The sequence below is a fragment of the Amaranthus tricolor genome, chromosome 1 (assembly GCF_026212465.1).
Source record: "Amaranthus tricolor cultivar Red isolate AtriRed21 chromosome 1, ASM2621246v1, whole genome shotgun sequence".
Classification (NCBI taxonomy): domain Eukaryota; kingdom Viridiplantae; phylum Streptophyta; class Magnoliopsida; order Caryophyllales; family Amaranthaceae; genus Amaranthus; species Amaranthus tricolor.
Window position 1 is genome coordinate 36,258,927 of NC_080047.1, and position 22,717 is coordinate 36,281,643.

At 32.4% G+C, this 22,717-nt stretch overlaps 1 pseudogene; it reads right to left on the bottom strand.

Moving 5' to 3' along the window:
• Window positions 1–538: 538 nt before the first annotated feature.
• LOC130820303 (beta-D-xylosidase 1-like) lies at window positions 539–22,150 on the bottom strand (annotated as a pseudogene).
• Between the last annotated feature and the right edge of the window lie 567 nt (window positions 22,151–22,717).

A 22,717-nucleotide genomic window follows, 5' to 3' on the forward strand; every position in this document is an offset into this window, starting at 1 on the left:
CCTTATTAATATATGTAAAATAGGTTTAAAAACTTATGTGACGATATAGATTATTCAACCATATTTATTACAGATAGACAATTAGAATCAGTAGATGAATTACATGTTTGGGGATGAAGTTGCAATTGAAATCAGTTTACAATTTACTCATGCGTGACATAAGCAAAAAAAAGATTGTTCTATTATTAGTTTATATCTACGCTGTCATAATTTAAAGCATCATTCCAATTAGTTATTTTGTTACAATGTGATAAGTTTAGAGATCAACTGCATGATTTAGCTAACACCTCTCTGTATAAATTACAGACTTGTAATTCTGTAAGCTACTCCTTGAATAATTTAAAGCATCATTCTAATTAGTTATTTTCAAATTGTTATCAAACAAAGCAAACCAAACTAAAAATCACATTTTCTGTACACTTCTGAATAATGATTCTATGTGTACTTCACCTTAATTAGTTTATCAACACTTAGCTTGTGGCAAACTTTATGGTATATAATTTCCTACTAGCCTTAAAATTACCATATAAGATCTTAATCAATTTCCTAAATCAACTTGAACAGAAATCTGATGTTTGAGATCATACCCAATGTGAAGTATATGTTCACCCATTGAGATTCTTCTAATCCCAAATTCATCTACCCTACTAAGATACTTGCAAACGTGTAAATTCATCGTAACTCGTTGTTGCGAACCGGCTGACATGTGGACTTTCTTGAACCCAATGAGGTGCTTCTCGGTCGACTGGGCCCCATTGGGTGGGGACGAGTACACGAGGACGGCTTGGGACCCGTCCATCTTACCCATATTCGTTACATCAATGTGGAGGCTTAGGGAAGGTGTAGAGTCACAATTTGTGTGTAACACCCTTATGGCATTGTTTGTGTGCAATGTAGAAAAATTTGTATTAGGAATTTGGTTTTTAAGGGCTAACATCATTTTTGTTGGTGCTTGTGCCAAAGAGTGCGTAAAACTAGTGTAACTTAACCCAAATTCAAATGGGAATACATAGTCTTGTGGATACCATGTCATTGGAAGCTTTCCTCCTATAAATAAAATTAAACATATAGAATTCAACATAATTATTGAAAATTTAAAAAATGGAAAAACTGGTAATTTAACTATCACAAATTCTCTATTAAGGCTATCTTACTATGAGACAACTTTAATAGGTCAGCCAAATTATTTAAAAAAAAATCATTTTTTCTACAAATGGAAATTTAGTTTTTATTTTCTTAGTTTTTTTTTATTATTAATGAGCCTTTTGCATGAACCAGACTTACAGTGAGACGGTCTCATACAAAAAGGATTATTTTACTATAGTATCTTTTTAAACCTAACTACTATAATAAGATTGTACAAATATTTATTTATTTACAAAACTTTTGTGTAAAATTTAAAATTATTGATAATTACTAATCAATATTTATTAGTTTCTGTTAAAGTTAAACTATAGATTATATTTAGAGATCAATTTCTATTTTTAAATATTATATTATCTTTAACTTTTTTTAATTTATTAAAAATTTTATAGCTCCGATTTCATAATATAATAATCAATAGCTGAGATTACATTGCTATAGTCATTGGCAGACAGAGTAATAGGTGTGAGAGCGTTCAGCCCCAGCATAAATTATAAATTATACTTATTGTCAAAAGAAAATTTTTTAAAATGTTTTCATCTTGACTACCATGACCCCTACATTTTCTTGATTTTGTCTTATTATTATAAATAATAATTCTAGAGACCTCGTAATAATAATATTCAATTAACTACTGATTGTATTAATTTTTTGGTCTATTTGGTTAGTGGTACCAAATAGTGGTAATGAAAATAATTTATAGTGTAAAATTTCATCAAAAGTTCTATATCATTCCCATGATAATGAAACTTCGATCAAAAAGTATTTTCGTTTACAAAAAATTTTCATTACCACCTAATATCACTTCTCCCAGTGGTAATGCATTAGAATGAATTTTATGAAGAAAATAAATTGATTGGAGTTGGACAAGCATGGCCATCAAGGTAGCCAAGAGATTTTTCAACTAAAATTACACTAATTTTTCATTTTCATAACCACCGTTAGGGGTGTTCAAAAAAACCCGGTTTGCAAAACCCGGCCCAGATTATCCGGTATCCGGTTTAAAAAAACCGGATAATTAACCCTATTTGTCAAAATCAGGTATTTCGGACCAGGTACCCGGTTTATAAACCGGGTATTCGGGTCGGATCCGGATATCGATTTTAGTGAAACCGGGTACCTAGTATCCGGTTTTGTGATTTGTTTTTTTTTAAAAAAAAATTTTAAATGCTTTTCTTAATATATCTGATATAATTAATACTCCCTCCTATTCAGGAGAAGTCTCCCATTTGACTTTTCACGGATTTTAAGAAAAGTCAAAATGGGACCCTATGGGAGGAGAGAGAGTAGTATTATGGGTTTTTAATTGTAAAGATTAAGGAATTAATGATTCCCACCAATTTAGCCCAATTTAAAAGCAGATTTTTTTTGGCACCAAAAGTTTGAAAATATTTTGCGCCAAAATTAAATTGATAATTTAATTAAGTCCTAAATTACATAATTAAGTCCAACGTTAACAATAATTTTTGGAAATTACATAAATTTCTCAAGAGTACTAAAAATTAAATACATCAATTATGGTATCTCCGAGAGCCTTCTCAATTCTTCAACAGCTTCGGTGTAGTTGCAGTCGTTACTGATCATGTGAGTGCGAATTTTTTGGCGATCATTGACTTCAGATTTTCCAAATTACCCAAAAAATGCATTAATAATTTCTTAAATAGCCTCCAATTTATAAACAACCAATTTTTCAAAATTAAAAAAATCATCACAGTACCCAAATTAATTTGAAACCCCAAATTAAAATGTCCAAAAAGAAGGAATTCATTACATAATCAGAAACTGCCGCCAAGAATTCAAGAAAATTTTCAAAGCACACAGCATAAATTGAGAAAACAGAAAGTATGGCGCCAAAAATGAAATGTGCAACAAGAACAAAAAATCAATCATTACATTACAGAACAGAATGCATAAATAGACAATGGCAATGGTCATTTATTACACATTCATCTAAAACAATGGCTCCTACAAAAAACTTAAGTACACAACAAAGAGAACGCATAATGCAGAAGCTGCTGTCTGCATTAAATAAGAAGGGCAAACCAGCGCAAGGCACAATCAACGCACTTGCGATTGAGTTTGAGGTTTGTAGGAAAACAATTACACAATTGTGGAATGATGTCAAGAAGCAGATGACAAACAACACCACAGTCATTAACCTCAACAGCAAGAGAGGGGGGAAAGAAGCAGCAAACAAAATAAAATTCGATGAAGAAAAATTTAAGGCCATCAAATATGAACTCAAGGGTACTCAGCATTCAGTAGCAAAGCAGATGGAAGTGTCACAATCAACGGTGTGTAGGTGGAAGAGGTAATAAGAAGGCACACAAACGCAATCAAACCGACTTTGAATGAAAACAACAAGTTACACAGGTTAAGCTTTGCATTATCTAAATGTCAATATGATGAACAAAATGATGCATTCAAGTTTAAGCCATATACTAACGTTGTTCACATAGATGAAAAACACTTCTATCTAACCCGAGAGACACAAAGTTATTATCTAGCTCCGGGTGAAGTAGAACCACATAGAGAATGTCAATCAAAAAGGTTCATACCAAAAATCATGTTTATGTGTGCTGTAACAAAGCCTATATTTACAACTGAAGGTGATGTTTTTTTTGATGGTAAGATAGGCATTTGGCCATTTATTACACAGGAGCCAGCAAAAAGAAGCTCAAAGAACAGGAAAAGGGGGGAGATGGAAACTAAGCCAATACAATCAATCACAAAAGAGCACATTAGAGAAATGCTTATCACTAATGTGCTGCCAACCATTAGAGCAAAATGGCCTGCAGAATTGTCCAAGCATATTTACATTCAATAAGACAATGTCAAACCTCATATAGCACACAATGACAGAGGGTTTTTAGAAGAGGCAATGAAAGATGGATTTAATATACAATTAGTGCAACAACCTCCAAATTCCCCTGACATGAACGTGCTAGATTTAGGTTTTTTTAGATCAATTCAAGCTTTGCAATATCAAAAATCTGCTTACAATGTTAAAGAGTTACTTAAGGCTGTGAATAATGCATTTCAAAATCTGAGTCCACAATGTTTAAGGTTTGTATTCATCACTTTACAAGCTTGTATGATAGAGGTCATGAAAAAACAGGGGGGGTTTGACTATCACATTCCTCACATGAACAAAACAAAGGCAGCAAGGGAAGGGACTTTACCAGATTACCTGACTATTGACAAACAATTGGTTGTTGATTCACTTCAATATTTATTCACAAAGCTAAGTACAGAAAAAATGAATCAGCTTGTGGAACTCATTGGGTATGCAGGGGGATATGATGAAGGGGATTTGAATGTAGAAATCTCAGAAGTAACCAACAACCAAACTCAACAAATTTCAGCAGTTGCAACAGAAAGCATCGTATGAGCAAAAGAACAGCAACCAACAACATTTTTTGGGACACAGAGGAAAGCAACAACAGCACAGAAGATCAGCCAACACAACCATAACCAGCACACCTACATGTTTGAAATCTAAATTCCTTTTGAATTTGGACATATTTTTGGGATCTTAACATGGGATGTTTCAGATGCAAACAACAAACATTTTATGTTGTTTTCAACGAAACATTTTGATTCAAATATACATTACTGAAAAAATTGGTTGTTTTAGAACTCTCAGGTAATTTTTTTTTTTTTAAATCATTGAGTACAAAATCGAACATCTTTGTGCATTAAACGTTGGAAAACAATCCAAACCCCCTTTGTTCGATTTTTTGGTGGCTAAAACTGCTCTCACTTTCAGATCACAGAGGAATGAAATTAAATGCATGAAAAAACGTTTAACTTAAAAATCATCATCAGTCAAAATGAACATGCACCAACACAAACAGAAACTCACTTGAGAAAGGACCAAGCTTATCAAGCCAATCTTCTTCTTCACAATCAGTATTCGAAAAAACAGCATCAATGAAAGAATATTCACGATCAGGATACATATCAGGCTCAGGTGTGTAAATGGGTTCACCTTCAGAGTCAAATTTTCTTCCCCACTTAGGATCAGTCTCAACAGAAGTTGAGTCATCATTGTAATCATAAGACTCTTCCTCAAACGATTTCAGTCCAGATCTAGGGTTTCCATCATCGAACCCCTTAAAGTCTATCTTAGAAGGCGATTTGTAAGGAGATTTGGGGATTCTCAGAAGTAAAGAAGTACGCGAGTTAGGGTTTTTCATGGGTGAGTCGATTGTCGAGTTAGGATTCTTCAGGTGGGATTTAAAAGGCGAAGTGGAGTTTGCCATGACAACAACACGAAAGAAATTAAGGAAGATGGTGAAGCTTCAACCCAGATTTAGGGTTTTCAGAGAAGAACAAGAAAGAAGATAAGGAAGAAGGTGAAGCTTTCAACCCAGGATTAAGAGAAAACGGCACGATGAATGGGGAATGGGTAGGGTTTTAGGTTTATAAAGGGAGGGAATGTGTAAATGGGTGGGTATTAATTAGGATTTAAGTATGTAGATTAATTATAAGAGAGGGAAAATTAGTAAGGGTAATAGGGGGTATAATTGAAAATAGGATAAAGTACTAAGGGTATAATAGTCAAAAATCCATGCCAAAAATAGAAATGAGACATTTAAGGTGACTTGACCATAAAAGGAAATGGGACACCTAAGCTGAATAGGAGGGAGTATATTATAACTATTTAACCCTAAAAAAAAAAGTAAGTGTGTTAAAATTCAAAGTAATGTGTTAAATTATATTCTATTATTGTCCTTAAATAATATTTCAAACGGCGAATTTCAACATACATAAATATTTTGCCTATCCAATTTTAAAAAAACACAATTTTTTCTTAAAAAAATCATGTTTTCGACCCAGTTTATAAAAAAAATAAGGAAAAAAATGTTAAAAGAAATAAGGAAAAAAACACAATTTTTAGGAAACAATCGAAACCGAGTATCCGATTTCCGACTCGGTTTAAACCGGGTATTCGAAATTTGGATACTCGGTTTAACCGGGTCGGATCCGGATCACAATTTTAGGTACCCAAAAAAGCGGGTTCCCGAATTTCCAGATCCGGGTTGACCCGGTACCCGGTTTTGAACACCCCTAACCACCTTTAATTACTACCTACGAAACAGGTTGTTTGTGAATGGTTTTAAAAATCAATCATTATGAAATTACGCCCCAGAGAAATGGAATTAGTAAAGTAACCTGGATTAGTGGTACCAAAGAGGACATCAGCAATAGCAGTACCACCAGCTTGACCAGGATAACCTACCCACAAAATGGCACTAATCTTTGGGTCATTTTTAGCAAAGGATACATCAACAGGCCCACCACACATCAAAACAAAAATACTTGCGCCTCTAGAAGCCATGGTCACCCTTGAAATCAATTCTTGTTGGTGGCCCGGTAAAAGAACAGACTTTCTGTCTAGGGCTTCGGCCTCGATGGATTGGTACAGGCCCATTACTAATACTGTTGCATCCGCATGGGTTGCTGCTGATATTGCAGCCCCAAATAGTTGGTTGCTATTGCAAGCTACACCTATGCATCCTGCTTCATGTATTGTTTTTGCGTATCTTGATATGCCTTGCAATGGAGATGTGTATCCACATGCCACACCTAAAATTACATCAACCACAATGAATTTATTTCACAATTTTAGTAAATTTTTTGTAGTTATGTTTCTTTGAGTTTGTCACGCTTTTCTTTTTAGTAAATTTCCAGCTAGTTTAAAAGCCAACAAAATTATCTTTTGGATCGTCGATTGGAAATACTAGTTTAAGATCTAAAAATTCACCAACTCCCCTAGACGAAGCTAAATCGCCTCAACAACATACCCCTTCTACTCAAAAAAGTAGAATTGATGTAAGTGTTCTTCCCTCCGATCCTGCTGATAGATGGCCAATTTCAAATTATGATCTGAATGATCGTGATGAGGTAAGAAGAGCTTATATTCAAAGAGGTCCCTATCAACCCCCACATGATACTTATCCCCAAACTATATTGTCTGGATATGCACGCCGATTTAACAAGTCTTGGTATGATAAGTATTCTAATTGGTTAGAATATAGTCTTAAGAATGATGCTTGCTATTGCTTGTGTTGTTATTTGTTTACAACTAAAAGTGAAATTGCAAGTCACTATTGAGGAGACATATTCATTAGTAAAGGTTTGAGACTTGGAATAATATCAAAATATTTAATAAACATATTGGGAAACCGAATAGTATTCATAATTAATGTGTGAAAAGATGTGAGAATCTTATGATGCAAAAGCAATCCATACAACTTGCTTTTCACAAACAATCTGATCAAGCTAAAGTTGAATATAGAAGTCCTTTGAATGTATCTGTGGATAGTGCTAGATTAATTTTGTATTCAAGATTACCTTGTCGAGGTCATGATAAAAGTGAAACATCCAATAGAAAAGGTAATTTTTCTTACTTTCTTAGAGTTTTTTGCCAAAAAGAATGAAAGTGTTGGTAATGTAGTTTTTAAAAATGCTCCTGGTAATAATTAAATGACATCTCCTTTGATCTAAAAAGATATTGCCAATGCTTGTTATAAAGAGACCATTAACACTATTCTTGAGGAACTCGGGGATGATTATTTTGCTATCTTAGTCGATGAATCCTGTGATGTCTCTTGTAAGTAACAAGTGACTCTTGTTTTGAGATATGTTGATAAAAGGGGTTTTGTGATGGAGTGTTTAGTTGGTCATACCCATGATACTAGCACTACTGCTGAGTCACTCAAAGAAACAATATATTCTATGCTTGCTCACTGGTCTTTGAGTCCATCTCATATAAGGGGGCAAGGTTATGATGGAGCAAGCAACATGCGAGGTCATATTAATGGGCTAAGGACTTTAATTCAGAATGATTGTTCATCTGCACATTATGTACACTGTTTTGCTCACCAACTTCAATTGACTCTTGTTAAGTTTGCACACAAACATGTTGATGTTGAGCGTCTTATTGATTTGATCAATCTTGCATTGAATACTATTAGTGTTTCTTATAAACGTAGAGATAAGTTTCGACAAAAACAAGCTGGGATGGTTGAAAAAGCCTTATCTGAAGGTGAGCTATTAACTAGAAAAGGTTTAAATCAAGAAGTTGGTCTTCAAAGACCTGGGGATACTCGTTAGGGTTCTCATTTTAAAACTTTCTCCAATTTCATTCAAATGTTTTCTCCTATAGTTAATCTGCTTGATGCTCTTGTAGTTGTCGGAGATGATGATATAGCTAGAACTCAAGCTATTTTGGATAGCATACAAAATTTTAATTTTGCTTTCATGATTTATTTAATGAAATTAGTATTAGGGATCTCTAATGGACTAAGTCTATCCTTCCAAAGAAGAGATCATGATGTTGTAAATGCTATGTCCTTGCTTGGTACTACTAAAAGGCGATTTCAAAAGACTAGGGATGAAGGATGGGAATATTTGATGAATGAAGTGAAATCTTTTTGTGTACAACATGACATTGATATTCCTAGAATGGATGAGTTAGCCCCTTTACGTGCTCGAGGAAAGTCGAAACGCAGACTCTCAAATGTGATAAATGAGCACTATTATCGTGTTAATGTTTTCTACACGATTATTGATATGCAAATGCAAGAACTTGATTGTCGTTTTCCTGAGATTAGTACAGATTTAATTATTGGAGTTGGTATTTTGAATCCTGCTAATTCATTTTCCTATTACAACAAAGAGAAGGTATATAAAATGGCAAAGTTGTATCCCCATAATTTTGATTATTTTGTCTTAGATTGTCTTAGTTTTGAGTTGGATACTTTTATTGATAATTTCTCTACTGATGAGCGGTTTTCAAGCTTAAGTACTCATGGTGAATTCTCCAAAACATTAGTTCAATCTGGTTTGTATAAGTCTTGCCCACATTTTTATGAGCTTTTGAAGTTGACATAGATTTTTCCAGTATCTACGGCAACAGTTGAAAGAGTGTTCTCAGCAATGAAGATTATCAAAACTGAGTTGCGCAACAAGATATCTGATGAGTTTTTAAATGATACTGTTGTAACTTCTTTTGAATGTGATTTGTTTCAAAATTTGTCAAATGATGATATTATGCGCCGTTTTCAGAATATGAAAACTCGGCGTGGACAATTACCTTAATCAATTCTTGTTTAATGTAATTTTTAACGCAATTGATTTAATTTTTTTTTCAATTATCGACATCCCTCGTCTATTTTTCTGGTTCCGCCCCTGACGGCATGTGCAACATACTCGACTTTACAAACCCAAAAATTAGGAAGCCTCATGCACAATAGGATACATAGTAAATTTTTTGTATTTTAAAATAAAATAAAGCAACTTGTAGAAGGATTTAACATAAAAAGAATACGAGGGGTCAAATATTAAAAATGCACTAGGGCTTATAAATATCATAAATTCTTGTGAGAGATGGTCTCTTTGAGAGACTATCTCTAATTGGGCCGACCTATTATATATTTTTTTAAATATTATAAGTAGCCATTAAGAATGATGTAAGTAAGAATTTAAGATATTGAAAGTAGGAATTAAGGATACGGTAAGTAAGCATTAAAGATAATACAAGTAGGCATTAGGAATACGGTAAATAGACATTAATCTTTAATGGGTTGGACTTGAAATACGTCTCTCAAGAGACTAGCTGAATAAAAAATTTGGTTGCATTTAAAATGGTGATAGTGATATATGGTGAGGCAAACCGTTACTTATTGGGCAAAATTTATGATGCTAATAGTACTAATTGAAATACTTCTTTTCATGTTAATTTGTGTAAATAATAAGAGATAATAATTATGTTAGTTGGGCTATTTAGCCCATGTATAAAAATTATCTCACGATAAAACCGTCTCACACAAGAATTTAGGTAAAAACTTACCGGCGTAGTTTTCGATCATGGTAACGGTAGCATCAGCATTAGGCCCAATAACAACAATAGTAGGATGTTGGGCTGCGGACAACGGCAGTCATCCAGGCCTGTTTTGGAGAAGAACTATTCCTTGATGAGCTGCCTGAAGGGCCAGATCTTGATGGGCTGGAGTGCAAACATCTTTTGGGCCCAAGTTTCCAAATGGTTGAGCTGATGGTTCACCATCAAACATTCCTAGTCTCATTTGGACAGTTATGGTGTTTGTCAAGGCCTGGTTTACATCAGCTTCTATCAATAGTCCTTTCGTTATTGCCCCTTCGGTGTGCACTGCTAAAAAGGGCCCGCAATCCAAGTCTAAACCTGAATTCAAAGAAAAAGTTATGTATTCACAAACAAATGTATTGGGTTATTAGAGAAAAATCAATATACTTTTAAATGTCCAATTACAACAGACTTTCCCTCAATATTGCAATTCGGAACATATTTCCTGCTTTGGGAAACTTAATTTCCATGGTTCCTTCCACGTAAGACCGAGTTTTTTGTTAAAGTTTGCGAGATAACATCGCTACCTGAGATAGTGTTTTGGTATTTAATCTAAACCGCTATCTCAGATAGCAGTTTTGTTTGGCTGATTTTTCTTTTTTATAATTTTTATTAATAACCAAATCGCTAGTATAATGAATATCTGTAAAAGAGCAAACTTTCATCTGAGATGGCGTTTTGTTTTTCTTATATTTTTTTTAAAAAAATATTGTCTATAGCAAATCACCATCTAAGAAAGTCATTTGATTTGAAATACAACCAAACCGCTTTCTTAGATAGCAGTTTGGTAAAAAAATTCTTCCAGCCCGTTCTACGTGGATGGTAATATAGGAATTCAGTTTTTCATGGAAGTAGAATGGAAAATAAAATTCCAATTACTAACATTTTCGTGAGCAAAAATTCCAATAACAATCAGCTAAAAAGAAAATAATGTATTAAATCGAATATAAAACTAACCCGCTTTGATAGTATCCGCAGCTGCTTACTCCGGTGTGCGGGTGTAATGTTCAGAATCGTACATTACACCAACTGAGTCACAATCCGATACAATATACCTAACCCAAATTTCAAAAATCAATATTTAAGATAGGAGTACATAATTGGTTAAAAGAAGATAATAAATAATGATTGAAACTTATAAATGAAAGATAAAGGAAAATAGTGTATAGTGTTAAGTAGTAGATCAACATCAGCACAAGTAGGCTTGCCATTAACTTGGTTGTAGGAACACATGACACTAGCAACTTGTCCTTCTTCTACACATGCTTTAAAGGGCACATTGTATGTGTCCTCCAAGTCTTGCTTACTCACCTATCCACCCGCCCCATTTAGATTGTTATTTTTATTGTTTAAATAATAAATAAAAAAATATTGATTTCCAATAAGTAATTTGAAGTAATTTAGTATATCACATTTATAAAGATACACTAGGTATGATTATGATGATGAATAATTTATAAATATACTATTTCGTTTTGGCCGTTTTGCCCAGTTGCTTTTTGGCTAACACAGAGATTAAGAATTTAGGTAAAATAAGTTAAATTAATTGAATATTTAGAAATAAAAAGGAAAATATAGAGAGTAAAATAATTGGGTTATATTCCAAAATAAAATTAAAGAAAATTTATTTAGACAAAATAATATATAAAAAAATGTGGGAAATTGAGTGAGAGATAGGAGTATATTATTATAGGCATCATATATCAAAATCAAATAAGTAAATATTAAATTAATATTGTCAATGAAGATTTATCAAGATGATTAGATTGTTATTAGAAACATTGCCCTCGTTGACCAATCATAAAGAAAAAGTTGTATACGAAAGTTGATAATAATATAGTCGTAGTTCCTTATACTTATGTCTAATCAATTGGTTTAACAGGTTCAATCATGTATCTGCTACGATAAATGATTATCATGATTTTAAATTTTCAAAGTTAATATACTCATTGTTACATTCATTTTGCAACTAACAATTTAGTAATCAGTAATAATTAATGGTAATGAGAATAATTAGTAGTTTACGAACATTTCTGTAATATGTATCATGATTACATATTTTCATTATAAATTATAATGAAAGTTTGATTATAAAAAGTTTTAGGAAATTCCATATAGTGACCTTGAGTTTTTAGTTTTTCCACATGCAGGTAGACAATAAATCTACATGGTGACACTGAGCTTCTAACTCTTTCATTTGCTAAACAAAATGTTAAATTTTTAGTTAAATTAAGTATTCAATTTCGACTGGATTTCGAAATATGTGGCCAATGAATTAGGTGATTACGACGTCTATTTTTTGAAAAAAAAAAGGTCATTATGTTTGGGAAAATAGCGTAAAGTTACCAAAAACACTTTTCTTTTGTCTACCATGTAGAAACGTTGGAACCTTAAGGTCATCATGTGGATTGAAAAAAATATTTGCCTACCACATGGAAAAGCCGACAACTCAAGGTTAACACGTGAAATTACCTAAAAGTTTTTTTTGTTCAAGTTTTTTATTACAACCTAGTATCACATTTTCAAACGGTAATGCATTGGAAGAATTTTGTAAAGAAAATGAGTATACGTTATACAAAAATAAGCATGACTATTAAATTTATTAAGAAATATTTATATTAAAATTACACTAACTATTTATTATTATTTACACCATTTAATATCGATTATCAGATAAATCGATTCAGCTTTTTCAAGTTATATAAAATGAGTGAGACTAGGAGTTGAAGGTATGAATATTGTTGCGTGGAAGAATTGTAGATAAGATTAGCAAAATTATGAAGATTATTATCCATGTTGCGACTTGCATATCCTCATGCTTTTAAGTCCCATCATTTATTTTGAGGTATTACACTTAACTTTAATTCTTTATGTTTTCGTTCTCACTTCCACATCATCAACGTAGCAATTTTCTAATCCATTTCTTGGGAAGTTGAAGTATGTTTCAAGTCATAGTATGTAGTACTTCCTACGTCTAAATTACTTGTAATATTCATTTATTATTTTTAATTTGTTATTAACTTTTAATTTATAAGTTAAAATATAGTCAAGTGAGATTGTATTTGATTCGTCTCAATGTAAAGATTATTAATATTAAATTTTTATAATTTTTTATTATACATTATTAAAGATATTAAGAATTAAATTGTACATTAACTGCATAAAAAAGCAAATGTTATCACTAATTTGAAACTAAGAAAGCATCTTACGCAACTTTATCAAATTTTATAAGTCGTCTACCAATGATGAATGGGGCTCAATGGTTGTTCTATTTTGACTATGTCATTGACTACGAGTAGTGTTGCTTAATTCCCGTAAATATTTGTTGTAGGAACTTTATTATAGAACGGAGGGCCTATATATTAAAAAACAATCAAAAATAGAAAAGAAAAAGAAAAAGAAAAATCAAAGTAATAAAATAAAAAAAGAAGAGTATTAAGTGGATACATAAAAAGGACTTACTCGAGCATTAAAGTGGTAACGATCAATGCCATTCCAATTATCAAGATCATAAGCAGTATAATGCTTGCAACAAGCAGCAACCTTTAACCTGTTCTTATTGTAATGACCTTGAAGACCTTGAACATAACTAGAAGCATATTTGGCAGCTAAAAAAGGGTCCTCACCAGGAGTTTCTTGGCCTCTTCCCCATCTTGGGTCTCTAAATATATTCACATTTGGACTCCAATATGTTAATCCTGCTGTTCCTCCATTATACATTGCTCTTGCTTCATCTGATACCACCTGTTTCATTTTAAATACAATTCAATTCTAACCTCAAATCATTATTTGTACTCTTCTTATATTCTTCTTGTTATGGGGTCAAATAAATAAACCCGTAATTTATTTAGTCAAACCCTAACCACCCCGCTCGGTTAAATAACTTCTTAAAATAACTACCCACTACTCATCATAACCTACCACTCACCCATCATACCCATGATTCCCACATTAATTCACCATCCAACCTCCATTCTACCATTATAAATACATGTCGCGTACATCATTTGCACCGGACTAAGTTTTTATATTGCTATCGTTACACCACAATAAATATTCACCCTCCTACGTACAATCTATACTGAACCAAATATTCCTTCAATTGATCTGAACTCATCCTACAATCCGTTAATCTTGTATTCATTTATTATCATATATTCATTACTTTCTGTCTCTCGATCTGACTTGAGCGTCGGAAGGGTTTTCCGGGAAATAACCCCCCGGACAAGGCTAACGTTGTATTGCAGGATTTGAGGTCTCATCAGCGGAAGGATCATATACATTTTCAGCATATTGATGGCTGTACCTGATTACACCTATCTCCAGGTATTTTAAGTGACTTTTGCACTTCCTCGTTTCATGACCGAAACAGTTTGGCGCCGTCTGTGGGGAGTGAAAGAAAAGTCATGGCTTCCAAAAGAAATCCAACACAAACCGCTACCGTGCGTAGCACAGATACAGACACTTCAGCGGGTCACGCTAACAATCAAGCCGTGACTCGCCGTGATCTGGACATGCTAGCACGAAACCTCACTGCCGCCTTTTCCGAACAACTCCGCAGATACCCAATTTTATGGCGTATTACTATCTCATCATTTTTTTTTCGGTGGGTATAAGTCAGGAACTGTAATGGAGTAATGTTTGGGAGTATTTGCTATATCTTTTGCTGGTTGGATTTATAAAAAAAAAAAAAAAAAAAAAAAAAAAAAACGTCCAAGTTAATATTTGGATCGTCCTTTGAAATCTTCTTGCATCACAAGCTAACGAAGTAAAATAACCGTCTTGGGGTATTATTGCATTTTTAATATACATTAAAACTTTATTAAAGTTCAGCTATTATTCTTTATATTCATAATAACATTATTAGGGCTGAAAGTTATTAGATTTTTCATTGCAAGATCAGGATTCATATTCAACTCAATCAATTGAGTTAAAAATCCAATAGAGAAGAAGCTTAATCCAACTTCTTTTATACTGAGAATTGGATGCAATTATTAATTCCTATCAGTAATTAATTCCCATTAACATGTACTTTCCAATCATGATTATATTTTGTATATCACCAAATTCATTCGGCTATCACCACTCAACAAACCAAATCATCAGATTTCCTTTCAGCTTACGGACCCGGTCAGGTCTTGCCTAAACCTGGTCGGGTCTTGCGATTTCTACTTTCTGGAAACTCTCAACATACGGACCCGGTCCGGTCCTGCTTTAATAACCGTTTTTCCGCACGGTTTTTATTTTATGATGAGGAATGTAACAAGCAAAAAAAGAAAACATTTTTTTTTTCTCTATCTCCAGATACTATTAACTCTTCACTTTTGGGAGAAAAACTTGATCGAGAATATTTGGGCCAAATCATTTCAAGTGTTTGTCATTATTCAAGGATATAAAGTTGGATCTTATTGCTCTTATTCATCAATGTATACCGTTTCAATGTTGAGTTCAGTTTGATGCACCTTCTAAAGGGTTATTAGATCCGTAGAACGTTTCCAAACCAACTTCAATCGACTAAAAATTTCAGTCCTAATGTTGAAGTTCGGTTTGATGCACATTCTAAAGGATTAGATGACCCATAGAACGTTTCCAAACTAGCTTAAACTAAGTGGTTTCGGTCTAAAGGACCATCATCTTATCTTTACTGTGCCGTATGTGAATATTTCCTGAATTTTTCTCGGCACCCATTATTTTTGGGGATTCGGAAATTATTTGTTAATGATGAAGATTTGATTTGAAGATCATTTTGCTATGAGGAAAAGAAGGTTCCCACTCGTGTGTGACCGTCTAATTATGTGATATATTATATCCAGCTCTTTAATTTCACCATTTTTTGTCAACTCCAGCTATGTGACCGTCTAATTAATAAGCTATATATCATAAGCGATTTGGATGCGATGAGTCATTCTGTACCATCGAATAGCCGGATTCTCTTGTCTAAGGTTATTATACAAGTTTTGTCTTTTGCCGTATCATCAATTTGTCAGAAATATTAAAAACTCGGACCCCCCCCTCAAGGGCCTCCAATAATTTCGCAAAATTGTCTAAGTATTGAAAGGAGCCGAGTTATGCTACATCCGAATCATCGAAGACCCGGTTGAGTAATTGTCATGACGTATTATCATAAAGTCGGACCCAAATTTGGTTTGATGCACCTTCTAAAGGGTTATTAGATCCATAGAACGTTTCCAAACCAACTTCAACTGACCAAAAAATTTAGTCTCATTGTTGAAGTTCGGTTTGATGCACTATCTAAAGGATAAGATGACCCGTAGAACGTTTCCGAACTAGCTTCAGCTACGTGATTTCAATCTGAAAAAATTACTCCAAATATTGCCCAATTCAATGTATTGGCTGAATCCGAATATGATCCGACGGTGGTTCAATCTGAGGTGACTCGATGCATGGAGAAAAATCATCATCCTCGCCTTCTAATGAAATGCTACATAAAGGATGCAAATCTTTGATTAGTATTGCCAAGTGAAGAATATATTATATCAATCTGATGATGATCATATGGTTATTCTTACTTTTATTCATCAACGTATATCGGGTGTTCCATATTTGTTGTATTCATGGGTCGATATGGAAAGTGATCAAGTATGATATTGACACCTATTAAAAGAATTATTTATTATTTATGCGTGGAAATTCAATAATTCACCATTTTTATTCTTAATATATTGGGGTTTACTTATATGTGGTTTTCAATGATGAGTGTATAAAGTCATCTGAGCTTTCACCTAGTTTGAAAGTCATATTATTATTAATGTCCCAACATGTGGGCATTATTCGTCATATTATGGAATCATCTAAGCTTTCATCTAGTTTGAAAGTCATATTATTATTGAAGTCCCAAAATGATTGATTTTGGGCGATATTTTCAAAGTATTTATCTTGATTATCAAACTTTCACCTAGTTTGAAAGTGAAATCCTTGCGAGTGTCACCTAGCTTGGTAACTCGGACTCTTATTAAGCCCCAAAATGAGTGATTTTGGGCGTTATTTGTCAATGTATTCATAGCGAGTATCACCTAGCTTGATAACTCAATCACTTATTAAGCGGACCTATGTCCGATCAATATATTCATCAATGTTTTCGAAGGATTCACCTAGTATGATTCCTTATCTAAGTTCCGGATGATTGACACCCGATCAAAATATTCATCAATGTTTTCAAAGGATTCACCTAGTTTGATTCCTTATCTAAGTCCCGAATGATTGACGGCTGGGCAATGCGGACTTATGTCCGATCCAAATATTCCTTAAATGCAGACTTATGTCTGATCCGAATATTCATCAATGCTTTCGAAGGATTCATCTAGTATGATTCCTTATCTAAGTCACAGGTGTTTGACTGTCAGGCCGTATCGTCATATCAAGCTCAAATGTCGAATCATCATATCAGGCTCAAATGCCGAATCATCATATCAGGCTCTAAAGTCGAATCATCAAAAGTGGCCCAAAGGCCAAACATTTATAATTCATGGGGCTTCCACCATCATGGGCCCATCGAGGCAAGAATTCGAAGTTTATCTTATTCAGACCTTATTGCATGGTTTCTTTCGAATATTTATTTGATCTGCATCACATGTATGATTTTTTCCGCATAAAGACTGATACCCTCGCTACATTAAATTCCCTCATCTATCGCTCTTCATGCGTGGGGCTAATGTTATGGGGTCAAATAAATAAACCCGTAATTTATTTAGTCAAACCCTAACCACCCCGCTCGGTTCAATAACTTCTTAAAATAACTACCCACTACTCATCATAACCTACCACTCACCCATCATACCCATGATTCCCACATTAATTCACCATCCAACCTCCATTCTACCATTATAAATACATGTCGCGTACATCATTTGCACCGGACTAAATTTTTATATTGCTATCGTTACACCACAATAAATATTCACCCTCCTACGTACAATCTATACTGAACCAAATATTCCTTCAATTGATCTGAACTCATCCTACAATCCGTTAATCTTGTATTCATTTATTATCATATATTCATTACTTTCTGTCTCTCGATCTGACTTGAGCGTCGGAGGGGTTTTCCGGGAAATAACCCCCCGGACAAGGCTAACGTTGTATATCAGGATTTGAGGTCTCATCAGCGGAAGGATCATATACATTTTCAGCATATTGATGGTTGTACCCGATTACACATATCTCCAGGTATTTTAAGTGACTTTTGCACTTCCTCGTTTCATGACCGAAACACTTCTTTTAAGGTTATTTTGTCTTATAATCTACTGCTCTCTCACTTTGCATTAGTTGCAAAATATTTAAGAAAAATGTTCATACTTAGTAATAAATGAAGAGAGCGAATAAATTAATTATGTGGATGAAATAAATTAAAATGATTTAAAATATACAAATGAGATTAAAAGAAAGTAATGGGTCATTCTCTATATATAAAAATGACGCAAAATAATAGAGATCGACAATCTAAAGTTAAAAATATTACTAAATGAGAGGGACAGAGGTAGGGGCATTTTTTCCGCCCTTTTCCTTGAGAGGTTATGGTATGATTTGTCCACTATCTTTTTTCTTTCAAATTCTAACTTTGTGCGGGACATTGGACTGATAACCATAATCATGACCATAATCAACTTCAAATGAAATACTTATTTGAAAATGAAAGTTTAATTCATTTAAAGTTATGAATAATAAAAAAATATTTTACTATATTATAATGAGAAAAAGCTAAAAGCTTAAAGGTTATATATGCTACACATGTATACTCAATTCGAGTTTATCATCTTGCTACTATTATTGGATATCAATACCAATAAAGTTCCTTTTTGATGGGAATTGCAAATTTAAAACTTAATGTCCAATTATATGCACCGGGAGAAAAGGTCCAACAAGATAATTAAATTAAGTTAGTTAAAAATTAATTAAGAGTAAAAAGCCATCATGAAAATAAATTTTTACAAATACTTCCTCTGGTTTTTTAATTGTTATTTTTATGTTATTCAATACACGATTATAATCTTTAATATCTTTAATTTTATATAATAAAAAATTCTAGAAAGTTAACATAATGAAAATATACATTAAGACGAATAAAATAAAATCTCGCTTGACAGTAACTGCTATAAAACCTGTAGTAACTATTAAAATCCAAAAGAAGTATATAAAAATGAAAAGGATTAAAGATGATTCAATCATAAGAAATATAATAGCATTTGATGCATATGATATGATGGGGCAACATAATTATAAAGGATTAAAAAACGAAAGCAACAAACAAATAAAGAACACAAAAGGATAAGTTGAGCATTCTACGCATCATTTATATTACAACTTCAGCCCACATGCCTGTCACTATTTGCCAATTTTCGCCAATTAAAAGTGCCCATAAAACATTTGTTTCATTCTATGCACCTATTTTTCTCCACTTTTCTCAATTTATAGACTATATATTCTTAGTAGACCTGCCTGTCACAAATACTTTCTCTGGTTTTTTAATTGTTATTACATTTCTGTTTTTCACTTTATTCAATACACGATTATAATCATTAATATCTTTAATTTTATATAATAAAAAATTCTAAAAAGTTAACATAATGAAAATTTGCATTAAGACGAATAGAATAAAATCCCACTTGACAGTAATTGCTATAAAAACTGTAGTAACTATTAAAATGTCAAAAGAAGTATATAAGAATGAAAAGGATTAAAGATGATTCAATCATAAGAAATATAATAGCATTTGATGCATATGATATGGTGGGGCAACATAATTATAAAGGATTAAAAAACGAAAGCAACAAACAAATAAAGAACAGAAAAGGATAAGTTGAGCATGCTATTTCCATCCTCTACGCATCATTTATATTACAACTTCAGCCCACATGCCTGTCACTATTTGCCAATTTCCGCCAATTAAAGGTGCCCATAAAACATTTGTTTCATTCTATTCTCCACTTTTCTCAATTTATAGACTATATATTCTTAGGAAAAGACAAAATTCCCTTGTTCAAATATTTTTCATCTCCTATTCCTTTTACTTGGAAATTTTAAATATTATATAATAAAAAAAACAAGTAATATTAATTGTTAGACCATGATTAAACAATTGGCCACTCATACGTTCATGCAAGATATTATATGATGTGCAAAATTTTTATGAGACTAAAATATCTTGAAGAAGCATATACTTTTTAAAAAGTAAAGGCAAAATTGACATTCTAAATATGAGATTTTTTTATTTAAATTGTAAGTTAAATAGTTCCATCAAATGATTCTAAATCAAGCTTTTTTGGGCAATCAAAAATTAAATATTTAATATGTTGCATGATTTTAATTGGCTGAACTGTACAACAAAAAATAAGCTAACTAGTAGAGCATGTAGAATTTTTTTTTTAAATGAAAAGGAAAAAACCGACATTATGAATATACTTACTCTGATTGTTTTTTTAGTTGCCCTCAAGTACACTTTTACATGTCTTGATGCACTAATTCAATCATTAATATCTCTAATTGTATGTAACAAAAAATTACAAAAACTAAAAATCAATTAAATTCACATTGAAACGATTCAAATAAGATCTCATATTACTATATTTTAACTTATAAATCAACAACAATATAAAAATTAAGTGATATTGATGAATAGTGTTAAAGTACATACGTTTGATTGCCAGTGAATAAAAACTGAAAAAATATAAAGTAAATTTATTGTTGGATAATGAATAAAAATACCAAAGAAAATGATACTCCTAATATGTTACACTATTATACCTTTAAATTAGCTATTGAAAATAGAGAAGTGTCATTCTCTATTACAAACTTAAATAAAGTAAGAAAGTGAGGGAGTAATTTATTGGTTAATTTCAATAATGTTTGTCAAGTGTCATTCAGTCATATCTGACGCTATTGTGGATTACGTGAATGTGACTACGTGAGTGTCTATGTTGCAACTTGCAACATATTTCATCCCTAAATTCTTTAATCACTCGTTAACTATAATTAATAGTATTTGTTTTAATGCTACAACTACTACATTCTCCTATTCATTTGATAACCAAAACAAATAATCTATCTTAATTAATATTTCTTTAGTGAACATACTTAAAAACTTTATATTTTTTTAATATTTATTTACAATGTTCATTATTGAGATAATGGTAGATTGTAATCTTCAGACAATATTAGCTTTTTCAGAAAATCAAATATTGAGATAATGAATTTTCTTATAAATCTAGATAAGCATAACACTAATGTTATGACATATCTTGTAGTTTCAACTATCAGCTAAAGTTTTTAGCAGAGTTAGACAATTTAAATTGAAAATAGCCTAAGTCAAAGAACATGCAAATCAAAAACTTGTACCTTTCTTTTACTCAAACATGTACGACTTAATTTTGATTAAGCATGCATCTTTGACATCTAGTTGAATCTAATAGACCATACACACATTGATTTCCGATGAAAATACTAAATGTCTTTTTTTATCTAACAACTAAAAACATTAATAAATTTAAAACCCGAGAAAACATTTAATCCATAAAAAATACTTGTCTAAAAAAAACTTTAAAGAGTATTATATACAAATATATCACAAATATCTAGCGTGAAACCCGCATATAATAATAATAATAATAATAATAATAATAATAATAATAATAATAATATTGCCAAAACATTAATATGAAACAAAACAAATTCACAAATTTTATTTTATTTTTTCTCTTTGTGTGTTTATTATCTTACCTCTCCAATAGCTTGCCAAAGAGTGGCATTGAAAGAAGCTGCGGAGGTGATGACTTGAGGAAAACTAGTAGCGCCCGGGAAAGCCCCTTGAAACTTGGTTCCGGGTCCCACATTGGATACTCCATGTAGAGCCTCCGACCACCACTCGTACCCTTGGATTCCAAATCGCGGCACTCCCGCTGCATTATTTACTAACAACCTTACTTTTTCTTGTAAGTTCAACCTCCCGATAAGGTCTTGAACCCTTACTTTAATCGGGAGGTTGACCTTACAGAAGCGCATAGACCTTGTTAGCCCATTTCTTGGATCACAAGCAAATGGGGTGCGGGCTTCAGCACTTAGAATAAGACAAAGGAAAAAAAAAGAAAAGAAAAAAGTAGTTTCGTGACATTATTTTTTGTTGATTTAGAAATTTGGGTGTGGTGAGGAAACTTGGGGAAAAGGGAGGGATATTTATAGGACAAAGTTGTGTGGGGAAAGGGTGGAAATGATAAGGAAATTAGACGTGGCTTAACGGCCCTATTTAGTAATCAGTAATGAAAAGATTGTGTAATTTTGATAGATATGTCTTGATAAATTTAATGGTCATGCTTATTCACCTTCAACAATATGATTTTATTCATAAAATTCATTATAATGCGTTACCATTTGAACATGTGGTATTAAGTGGTAATAAAAAATTGTAAAAAAAAATATATTATAATCATACTTTCATTACCATGAAATAGCATTATAGTCCCTCCGTTTCTAAATGTTCTTCACATTTACTTTTTGCACAGTTTTCAAAGTAAATTTTGAGCTTTAATATATGTAAATATGCATAATAAAAAATTACAAAAAATATATAATAAAAAACTGTACATTAAGACGAATCTAAATCTTACATGGGTATATTTTATAATCTATATATGTCTTAAAAATCTTAATCAAATTTCTCTCTCCAAAATA